This window comes from Xenia sp. Carnegie-2017, unplaced genomic scaffold (assembly GCF_021976095.1).
Source record: "Xenia sp. Carnegie-2017 unplaced genomic scaffold, XeniaSp_v1 HiC_scaffold_1, whole genome shotgun sequence".
Lineage (NCBI taxonomy): Eukaryota > Metazoa > Cnidaria > Anthozoa > Malacalcyonacea > Xeniidae > Xenia > Xenia sp. Carnegie-2017.
Window position 1 is genome coordinate 6469893 of NW_025813402.1, and position 12213 is coordinate 6482105.

Here is a 12213-nt window from a genome sequence, read left to right on the forward strand (position 1 = left end):
TCAATTACCAGGTGTGAGAATAAACAGGATCTCTTGAAGGTTCTCTCGGTGGTAGTCCTGACACAATTCTGCATTTATTGCAAGGGCAATCTTTAAATTGACAGTTTTCTTTGTGATTTCGCCTAGGAATTTTAATGCCATGATCGAAGCATTTAGCACAATTATGTGTTCGTCGACCTGAAGATGAATTATCTCTATCTGAATCACTCATCTTCTCTTTCTTCTATCAAGTGAAATTATTGTTGACCTTCTTCTAATTAAGATCTTGCTGTAAGTAGCTCCAAGCAAATGTGTGGTAGATCTAGACGTATTGCAAATCTTATATATTTCCGATTCCTCATAATTACTCATGAAGTTTTTTTACCTTTAGTATTTAATTACTAACACTAAGACAGCCAGATTATCAAACCATTGTTGAACGAGGTGAAGAAGGCAAATATTTGATATAAATAGTCCTTTAAGAATTTGATATTTACCAAAAAACTTTCTGATAAAACTTATTTGAAACCATGCAGTTATGTTTCACTTCGAATTCATTGCTTTTCATGATATATTTTACCATGTAACGCTTCATTGGCATTATGCCAACTCCTTCATCTCTCTCAAAATTCAAGTAATAAATTGACTGGTGCTCTTGTAAGTTGTAACGTAATTGCTTTTTAATGTTGTGCGTAAAATTGAATGTCGATTTTGAATAAAAAAAACTTGCTTGAAAATTTATCAAAACACAAGAGAAATATTATATTTTACAGTATTTGTTCATTAAACAACACATTGTAAAAGAACTGCAAACTTACACGCTAGAAAATATAAAGTAGACTAATTTGAAAAAGTTGAATTCTGTTCATTGATGATTTTGATTATTATACATATAAAAGTTTCCAGTAATTAACGTAAATGCTTCTCAAGACACTTCGTTAAAACTGAAAAAAACATTTACTCTAAGACACACTATTTCCTTATCATTAAGAAAAGAGAAACGCGTCAGCTTACAATAGAACAAATGGTAAAATTCAGAAGTAGGAAATTACTAGAATCAACAACAATTATAAAATATTAACCGCATATTAACTGCAAATGCAGAACAATTATTGCTCAATTTAAACATTTAAACTATCATAAAGGTAAGCACAACTAAGTAAAATCAACCTACAGTTGACCGAGGAGTCTAATGACTCATTAATTCATTCCTGGTTTGCTGTTAAGCACTGTTGATAGCAGTTTATGCTCTTAACAGCAGTTTCAAATAAGGAACTATTTATAAAAAGCGATATTTGCAACAGTGGCCAGGAATTTTGCAGCGCATCAGAACAAAGAGCTTAATCTCATTCAAACATCAGCACAGTCTAAAACAAACACAATTTACATAACAATAAATGGAACTGGACTTGGCGTGCAGTTCTCGATTTATCTAATCAACTAAGATCAGATTTCTAAGTATCACATTTTCATTTGTTTTAGGCAGCTTGTAACTTATTGCCAAAGATTTTGTTAGATTCTTTTATAAAAGATAAAATCACAAATTGCAACTTGACTTTTGTGTCACGTGATTGTTTTACGCATCCCGCTTTTGTCACACACGCAGGCATATGCTAACAACTATACACCTAGCGACAAAACTTCCCAAAAATAACACCATCAGTTACATACGTTGATGCAGATAATATTGACATGACAATAATGTACAACTGTAGTTTTGCTCTCACTATCTTCTTAATAACCTTTTGATAGTATCTCAATCAACTTATTGCCGTTGATTTTGTGCCAACTGCGATTAAATGATGTTTAATCTTTGAACGCGGAGATCGTAAATAAGGAATATTTTATCGTATTCATTAGCCAGGCCAGACTTGCACCATGCATTTAAATTTTTTGTTATATTTGACGTTTTGTCAAATCTGCACCTATATTATACGTTATCATAAAAAAAATACAGGCCAAACATTTTCCTCACCCGATCACTGTTTTAACCGAGCACTTTAAAAATGGCAAAAACAAAAACTCAAAATGGAAAATTAGTTAAAAGAAAGGTTAAAAACCAATCCTATGAAACAATTTAAAGAATTAAATCAAGACTATCAACTTTGAAACTGTATATGAACTCAGGAAGCAGATGTTAGTAACAAATATAGTCAGTTTTGGAACTTTAATGATGGCGGCTTGCTTCACACGTTATCATAGAATTTTTCCGAGTCAGATATGTAATTAATTCTAGGTTATTGTCACCAATGATCTTATCCGGTTTGAATTGTGTAGGCCGAAACGGTTGTCAAAGTGCCCTTTGCGTACTTGTAAAAACGATTCTTGCTTTCCAAACCGGAAGAAATAATATGAAAACAGTGATTCAACAACAAGTTTCGCGTGTTTTTATTAAGCTAACATTGTTCTCGCTAGCCAACGTAAATAACTTTCGTATGATTTTTGAATGAAATATTTCTCATTCTGAAATAAAATCTTTTCTTTCGACCCAAGATTATGTCGTAGCTAATGCTTCTAACACATGTTTCACTTTACTCGACAATGGAATTTAGTGAGTCAGCTTATTTTTAAGACAAATATTCAGTTCTAAAAGATTTTGTCTGTTGTAGTGATGTGTGAAAAGGAACAGTTTGCTGGCTAAGATCGCTTTAAGGAAATTGAACATGAGAGTAATAAAACTTGTTTAGTTGAACGCAGTGTGATATTTATCCTTTCACCAAACAAACATCGCATATAGTGTAGGAATTATTTGGAAAATCAAACATTGAACAAGAAAGTATAGATTGTTGTACAACATACCTTTTAATCCGAATAAACGTTTGTTTGCTCTAAGTACTCCTATTCTTGCACTTGTGTTACGTCTTTCTTCATCAGTTGTCTTACAGAAATTACACGGGCACTTTTCACGTTAACATTTATGTCCTTTAACATCAATGATTTTTTCGTGATTTCGGCATTTCCTACATTTGGGAGGACTCTTTCTCTTGATTTTGAGGTCTTTCTTATGGTCTGATTTGCTCTGACTTTCGCATTTTTTGTAATAAAACCTTGACAAGCCTCTAGCGCGTCACGATGAAAACTGACAACAAACGAACAAATCGAAACTTCGCGTTATATGCAAAGTACTATGGCATGTAGGCGTAAGCATCTTTAGGCCCAGTTCAAGCGTCGCATTTTACATGCGCCGAATCAAATGCGGGAATTATGTGCATGTAAAATGCGACGTTTGAATCAATTAAATTCGACGGATTTTAATTTAATGCGACTTTAGTCGCATATTCGGCTGAGTTAGTCGAATATTCGACGAAAATTCGATGTTGATTCAAACGTCGCATTTTACATGAGCCGAATTTAATGCATAATTTATTTTAAGATATTTCTAAGCAAAAATCAATTATTTCCATGCTAAATGCCATGCGCAAAGTTGTAAAAACATGGCGGCGGCGAGTGATGGTAATGGCCCTTATATTTCGTGCACGAGTTTAACAAAATACACTTGTTTTAAAGTGCAAAAAATTTATATGTACAAGGAAAGTTTCCTCGAGATACACGAAATGTTTTTTTGAATCGAAGATCAGAATAAATACTCCAAACTTTCTTCCACCAGCGGGAAATTTCTATCTTGCCTTCGACATGATCGATAAGGAGGGCTACGTATGAAGGCATTTCTTTGACCAATTAACGGTAGAAAAACATGGGAAATTTGCAGAGGCTGCCGTCTCGTTTCTAATAGTTTATTTGCTGTAACATGCATCAATATTCGTCTTTTCCTATTAACACGAATCATATTTGAAATGCATAAACTCAACATTTTTCTGTTCGCCATTTTAGGAAATTAGTAAAAGAAAATGAATAAACTATGAAAAGGTGGAAACATAACTATAATAAATGCGACTATTAAATTCGACGTCTGAATCAAACTACGCAAACTACTACAAATCTGAGTTTTAGTCGACTAAAACTCAGATTTGATTCGGCGCATGTAAAATGCGACGTTTGAACCAGGCCTAACATTCATTGGTTATGACATTGCCTTTTTCCCAAATTAGCATATTATTAATGATAAATTGTGTGTCAAATTACTTTCACCATGACAAGTAAACCGCTCACTCACCATGTGAGAGTATAATCAGGAGATCTTAAGTTTAACATTGGTGTATAAAGAAAATGGGATTTACAAAAAACACATTTCCACTTATGAAGATTACCTTTTGACGCCCTACGTTCTCTCTTATGACTATGGTCCTGTTCACACGATACCAGATTCGTATTGTAGCGGATTTGATGTGCAATTTGATAAGAAATATCATATGCACTCTGTTCACATGATGCCGGATTCGCTGAGCAATCCGATAGGAAATATCATATGCACTCTTTTCACACCATGCCGGATTCGTATTGTACCGGATTCCTTGAGAAATCCGATACGAAATATCATGTGCACTCTGTTCACACGATGCCGGATTCGTAAGACGCAACATAAGCTCTTAATTCGCCCCAGTACTTATACGGGCAAGTAATAACAGCGATGTTTGCTAATTCAAATATTTCGTAAGTAACCTGCGGTCGGGCGAAGTAATGAAAAGCTGTATTCTCCTTTATACTCCGGCGTGTGAGTTGGCTTTTTCTTTTAATACTAATGCCTTGTATTCTTTTTCAGAGGCCGCGGAACCGGGGGGCATTGGGGGCAAGTGCCGCCCCACTTTTTACAACAGGGAAAAATTTGCCCTTTTTCTGGAATGAAAATTCCCTTTTTCATGGTGTAGAAATGCCCTTGTTTTAGGTAAAATTGGACTAAAGAAGTTTTTCTTAGATACAAGTAGCCCCGAGAGTCGAACAAAGTCTGTCAGCATCATGCGAAATCAGCTATAGCTTAGTTTTTGATCTTCATTACCCAGATGGATCAAAAATCGCGTTTGTCGATTGGGGTTGTCCTCGCAGACGTCCGCCCAGTAACTTAATTAACCAATGAGAAGTCGAAATTTATGATCCACATGAGACTGTAAATTGTACGGCAACGCATTGCTCCCGTCGTATTGTCTTTCAGGCCATTGGTCCTACAAAACTGTTGAGAATTCATAATCATAATAATTGAAAATTTTGCGGTTTAAATCACTTCTAATCAAAATCATCATGCCTAGAGCTGCTAGGCGGAAATGAGAAAAGGAAAAAGAGCTTATAGAAACAGCTAAAAGGATGAGAAAACTGACGAGTTTTTTTAGTAGTGCTCCAGCAGAGAACGTTGTTGACCAAAACATCGACTCTAGGTCTAATATGACACTGCCGTCAGCTACAGAAACTCCATCAACATATTTCTCTCCTCATTCTCATTCCAAACCAAAATTCGGCGATTCTGACTTTACATCGTCTTTAAAGATACTAGTCGCGCCGCCGACCGAGCCAGTTCACACACCTTCACAAAACCTAACGTATGCGTCTTTGCCAAGCTCCACGACTACCGCCCTATTGGTAGGACCTATGCAAATTGAGTCAACCGAATGTTTGCTAGGACTCGATTGTAAGCATTTGTGCTGTACAGGCTGACAGCGTTACCATCCTACAGCAGTAGAGAATACGCATAGCATTCTAAGAATGTCTACCAATATTTTGCAGACTTTGAAACTTAATCATGATTCACGAAACAATACATATCTGTAATATACTAAAACAGTAAGCTGCAAACTCACATGCCCTTTTCGGTCAGTGCCCCCCCCCCACTTTTGAGATACTTCCGCGGCCCCTGTTCTTTTTGACATGTTAAGCATTTTATTTTAGATGTTAATGTTGATACCATCTCCCTTTTCACATTAACCAACTTATACAGAAAATGGAGTGTACATGTATTACTTCATTTTCATCAAATTGAATTTTTATGTACTATACCTCGTACTTTGGTCTGTACGGACTATCATAATTAATGGCATAATCTATTATGATTGTCATAGGTGTAAGTAACTAAAAAACGAGAAATCTTTGAAAGGATCTTATATAATCTCATAGGAAACATTTCCGTTCTATGAACGCTTGTAAAAACCTGATGGCATATCTCACTGAAAATATTAATTAGAAAACTTTGTAGTAAGTTTTGGTGTGGAGAGCAGACGATTCTTGCTTGCACGTAATACAAGCCCTGCATATAATACAAATTTCCTTGCTGTACTATGACAGAGGGAATATTCAAAGTTATCAAATGTATTTTAAGATATACGTTGTTTCAGTGTATCTTTCAATTGTATGAAGTCGTAATACATACAGATAGGAAGTCATTTATGCTGAAAAATTTGAAGTAATTTGTCACTTTTGTTTACTCTGCACGTATCTATCTACTTTATATCAACTAGTTAGTTTTGACATTGTCAGGAGGAATCTGGTGCTCGCAAATATTGCTGCTTTAGGGAATGCATTTAAATATTATGAACTGATCATTTCTATCATAATAAAATACATGAAAAATCATCATCTAGAAACCAACTTGGAATACTAGAGTCAACTTGACTCCGAAGATGACTACCGCTAAGGTTGTCTAAACATCAATCAACAACAACAAAAACAGTCCTTCTCAGGACTATATTAACCTGGACGATCTACATTTACAAACATGTAACATTCACAGATTTTAAGAACTAATTTTTAAAAATCATAGCTCATATATAGGATACGTGAATGCATTAAAATTGTGAGGTGATTTTTCTCCGCTTGTCGGCAAAACTGGACAGGGGGGAGACGCTAAGTTAGTCTGAAGATGACGACCACTAAGGTTGTCGACACGTAAGTCAACATCAACAACAACAGTCTTTCTCAGGATTCTACTTACCTGGACAATCTACATCTACAAACATGCAGAGAAAATCTTTAATAAACAGTTTGTAAATTTGTGAAAAAAAGAGTCATAAAGAAAAGTAATATAATTTGCTTTATGAAAAATTACATGGAAACAAAACGCCTAAGTTAGTTTAGCCTAGTTCACTCGGACTGAGCGAAAACAATGTTTGGTTATATTTGCGTATCATAATAGTTGCCAAATAGAACAACAAAATTCACGACAATGCAATCTTACATTTGGCATTCACTTGCACTTGTGACTTTTAAGGAACACAATCTGCTATTAAGTATAAACAGACGAAACAAAGAAAAAATATATAAGAAAGTAATTATTTTTAAAAAGAATGCTATTCAAAAAACAACAAAAGAGATTAAAAACGTTGATTATCATGTTGCACACACTATAGTATACTATGCTGTTTGAACAACTTTTTTTCCATCTGACTTTCACAAACTCATTTGCTGTCTTGACGTCTTCATTTAAGTGTGTTTTTTCATTACTCTCCACTTCCGTATCATTAGTCAACAAGTCATCCTCACTGTTTTTGTCTTTCTTAATGCGAGTGATTCTACTTGCAATCGTAATTGTTGCAGTTCCTTGGGAACAAGGGTAGGTCATACAGGAAAAACAAGTTGTCAAAAATGAGTAGGTTGGAGGTGGTTGGGTACGGAAACGAAATTCTGTTAGCTGTACTTTTGCAAACCAAATTGTGATTACCCGTACGTAGCTAAATGTTGTGAAAGGTGGAAATAAAATTGTAGCATTTTTCAGGGTGAATTAAGGGATTCCAATGGGTTTATCGAATCTCGTAAGATCTGGTATAATGAATAAATATGAAATCCAGTAAAACTTTTTCATATTTCTTGCCTCTGGAATTAATTATAGTCTTCTTCTTTTCATCGCCATTTTTGTTTGGACTTTTGTTAAGTGGCTGTATCGTATATTATACAATAAAAAATATACAATAGCACCACACCATGAAACTAAACAATAAAATAGTGAGTAACGTCAAAATTATAAAATTACAGTTAAAAGATATTACTTAAACTATTAGTTCATAGTTGTAATTTAGTTTCAAGTATTTTAAAAGTTTGAATGTCTCTCATATTCTTTGTTGAAGTATTTCATTCAACTAAGGCATGATAGATAAATTTTTTCTTGCTCGAGTTGATCCTGATTTTCAGATGATTGATACATAGGGGAGTTTCAATTTTGTTTTTTGAAGAAAGGCAGTAGTATAAAATTGCGTAGCAGCACAACTGGGGACCCGTGGTTAAAATAGTACAAGCCCCCTTGATGACCATATTATAGTGTAATAACTGCCACATCTGGTATGATTTCGCTGTCTAGCCTTTAAGTTTAAATTTTTTGTACATAAGTTTATGGTGTGCAATTTTTCTTGTTTTAATCCACAGTATAATGATAATCTTCTTATCTGAAAGAGGCCTCCTTAGCCCAGGGTGCCCGTGGGTTCGCCCACTCTGACAATTATTTTTGGTAATTTCTTCAACACAATCTCCCCATGTTAAGTGCGCCCAAGTATTTAAAATGCTTCTTCTCTTCAGTTACTAATTCTCATTCACACAAGTAGTCGGATCAGGGACGTCGCGAACACCTTGATTTCTTTTTTTGTGGGGGGTGTCATAAATATTTACCTGACGATTTTTTTAAATTTACCTGAATTTTTTCGGAAAGAATCAGTCATTTATTCGTTCGCCTAAAATTTTATTGCGTAGGTAACTCAAGGTTAGTCATCGAAAGTCGAAATAATGCAATGTTTTGTTTACTTTATGTCTATACTTCCTACAAAGTATACATTGTTCATGCATTGTGCAGGTTATAACATATCAACTGTCAGGTTTTCAAACAGGTGTTGTAACTACTGTTTCTTTGTTAATTTACATTAATGGTCAATTTAAAATGTTTAAATTTTAACTGGCATCAAAAATATACCCACTCTCACATATTACATGCCAGTAATTTAAGACTGGCAACCAACGCAGCAGTTTCCAGTTGGAATTATCTAAATTGATGGTTTTAGCAATAATTTATATAAGCATCGTACTAATTTACCACATGATTTTCACCCCCGATTTATACCTGATTTTTACCTGATTTTTGTTTTAATTTTTGATTTGGGGGGTGTTGCACCCCAACATCCCCCGGTAGCGTCGTCCCTGAGTCGGATCTTGAAACTTTTCGACATTTTTTATTGTGATCTGGTTTGATTGCAAATGTCATAATATTTGTCTTAATTGCATCTAAAATTTAGAAAGTTAGAAAGTAAGAGTTAAGGCAGCATATGTTTATCAGAACTTCGTTCGTTTTCAACACATTTATTTTGAATCTTTTTTGTGGAGTTTTCACAAAAAAAATAAATGTGTTATCCTTTCTGATACATCACAATTCTTTGAGACTGTGGGTAGATCATTAATTTGAATGATGAATAAAAGGAAGCTGTTACACTTCCTTGAAGAGCACAAACTTTAATTTTATTAAATTAGGATATGAAGTTTCCAGTTAGATGTTACAAAATAGCGAGTGACAATTTCTTAATTTCTTTAATAGCATACAGGTCACAATCATCAGTTTCACTTGCATAGACCACATCCAGAAAGGCTGCACCAGTCATTTTACTCTTGTCTAGATTGAGCATAAAATTTTGTTGGTGAAACGCTTCCTTAGGGAAAACACCACGTAAGATAGAGTAGTCTTAGCAGACATTCATTTTCAGGAATTCAATTTTGGCCTGGTTTTTTGCTGTAGTTGTTGACCTTCTGTTAACAGAACAATTAACAGGTGATTTGAAAATTCACAACCCATATCGACCTAACAGTTGTGCGGTCAATGTTACTTAATTTATACAATTTTTTTGAATTTTGTTTTTCAAAGAAAAAATTTCATGCAACAAAGTGTGATGAAATTTTTGATGTATTTTACCTAAGATTAGGAGAATAACTGAAGGAGTTTCAATGTTCTGGAAGCGACTTGAGAAAAGTGTTCAGAAAAAAAACACAGTTTCAGTTGAACAGACTTTAGTTGTTCATCTTAGTTTATCAGTTTTTGGACTTACTTTTTATAAATATCTCACGAAAAGCAGGGGGAGGTGTCACATCCTCACACCACATTTCGTAATCTGCCCCCTTGCTTTGGGTTAATGTTAATCTACTTTTGATAAATTTTGTCAATTTTCATTTAAAATTCTGAAGATTTCTTTCGAAACGACCCTTACTTGCATTTGATCGTTAAATTAATGTTTGGAATTTTTCCAGTTTTAACGAGTGGCGTCACAGCAAGTTTCTTTATGCTATGAAAATATTTTGGTGTGCACTCACTGTAAAAACAACAGTAGATTTCTAATGAATATCGCTAATGATGAAACAATTACATAGCATGAAAAAATTTGTTGACTGGCTACGCCACTATGCTTCCAGTTTTTTTGTGTTGTTTGCTTTACTTGAGTAATACTTTCACTGAGATTTGAACGTAAACGCAAACCTCAGTCATTTGCATGCTGAAACCAACTGAGTTCTATATGACTTGTATCATCCAGGTCTTATATAGCTCAATTGGCCATATGTTCAAATGCATGCGAGGAAATTCAAACCACTGGACTAGAGATTTCATAGGAATAATATATGTGTAACCAGTTGTGGATGTAATGATAAAATAAAAGTTCTGTGATGAAATAATCATTTACTATTCACCCGTTGAAAACTGTAGTTTGGTAGCCGAAAGCTCGCGAGAGAGAAAACCAGTAAAATTTAAAAAATCAGAGAACTTTTATTCTATTATTGATTCGATCCTTATTTGGAAATACTCTCAACGCCTCTGTGTTGGTTGTATAAATTTGTATTTTATATCATTTATTTGGTTTCGTTTTAAACATGGATGTTTCATTCGATCCGAATGTTGTAACCAATAAATTTTGTTGTTATCAATAAATTATTGGAATTGTCAATGGCTAGCCGAGAGGTTAGGGTTTGGGTCGAGTACATTATGTATTGAAAAAGCAACAATCTTAATAACTATTGGGAATTATTAAACATTGTGTACAATAACTTTATTGGGTTACAATATTCGGATCGGCTGGATGTGTTCCTCAACGGTGCAATAATGTGGATGATTGTATAAACTTTGAAAATGACTGCTTGGGAAATTTTGTTGGCTTTGGACTGCTAATCGTGACGTACCCAAGCTCAACTACCCATCTTTGCTATGGTATTACCCTGCAGACCCTCCTAACATACCGCCATTAGTTCTTGTGTTATTATTCTGACTGGCTGCCATAAATCTGTAGTCAAACTCTTCTCAAATCAACATCGCAAAAATGGACTCGTATAACGCTGAAATCTTAAAAACGTTCGTCATCGATCCTGACCAATGATATTAACATCACATGTATGGAAGACAATTTTATTGCAACATCTTACTTACAGTGCAAATTTTGATGTCGTATTATGAAACGTGAGTTGACGATATCGTCTTAGAATTGTGAAGTCGACCAGATTATGTGATTCATCATGACAGAATAGGAAGATTTGGTGGTCATGCTCTTGTGACTGTAAAGTATAAATTAGATGTCACTTCTTGGTTAGATATAGATTGACTCAGATTGAATTGTTTTTGAACTCAGAACGGAACATAATGAATCAAAAATGTTCGTCATCTAAATTTGTCTCTTCAGAATCTACTTGTGTTTTTTTGATGAGCGACTTTGTTCCACGTTCTACAAACTGGTCATTAGACCAAACAATGCCGGGGACAATTAAAACGAGCATTTTGTTACTTGGCTGGTGACAACTTGCTCCAACAATTTATCAGGACAGTGTGTTACTGGTTTCCATTAATCAATGAATGCTGGGCTCAATGAAGAGAATTTTTTTGAGTGCAGTAAGCAGTATATAAACTTATTCGAATAAAGACGTTAATTCACCACCCTCCATGGAGACTGAAGACATTTTCACAAATATAAAGTATTTCGTGCTCAAATTTTATCGCCAAAGTCGAACTGAATATTGAAAAAGAAAATTACATGGTTTAAGTCAAACTGTTAAAAGCCTTGCTAAAAGAAAACATCGAGATTATCTTTCCAAAGTTAAAAATTTATCTTATGCTACAACCCGAAGCCTTTTCGGAGTTATGATAAAAATATCAGCTCATGTGACTCAATGACATGAGAATTTAAAGAAGACAGTGAAAAACTACAGACTTGTTTCTTTATTGCCTATCGTCAGTAAAATCACGGAACGTTGCATTACTTTTATAAAGATGTATCGTACCTCATTAGTCTTGGCAACATAGTTTTCTTCGCAACCGCTCCTTCCTCCAATGACCTTTATGATAATGGTCAGAATTTGGAATGGAATACGCAAACAAACATCTACCCAAACTTTGCAAGAGCCTTTGAT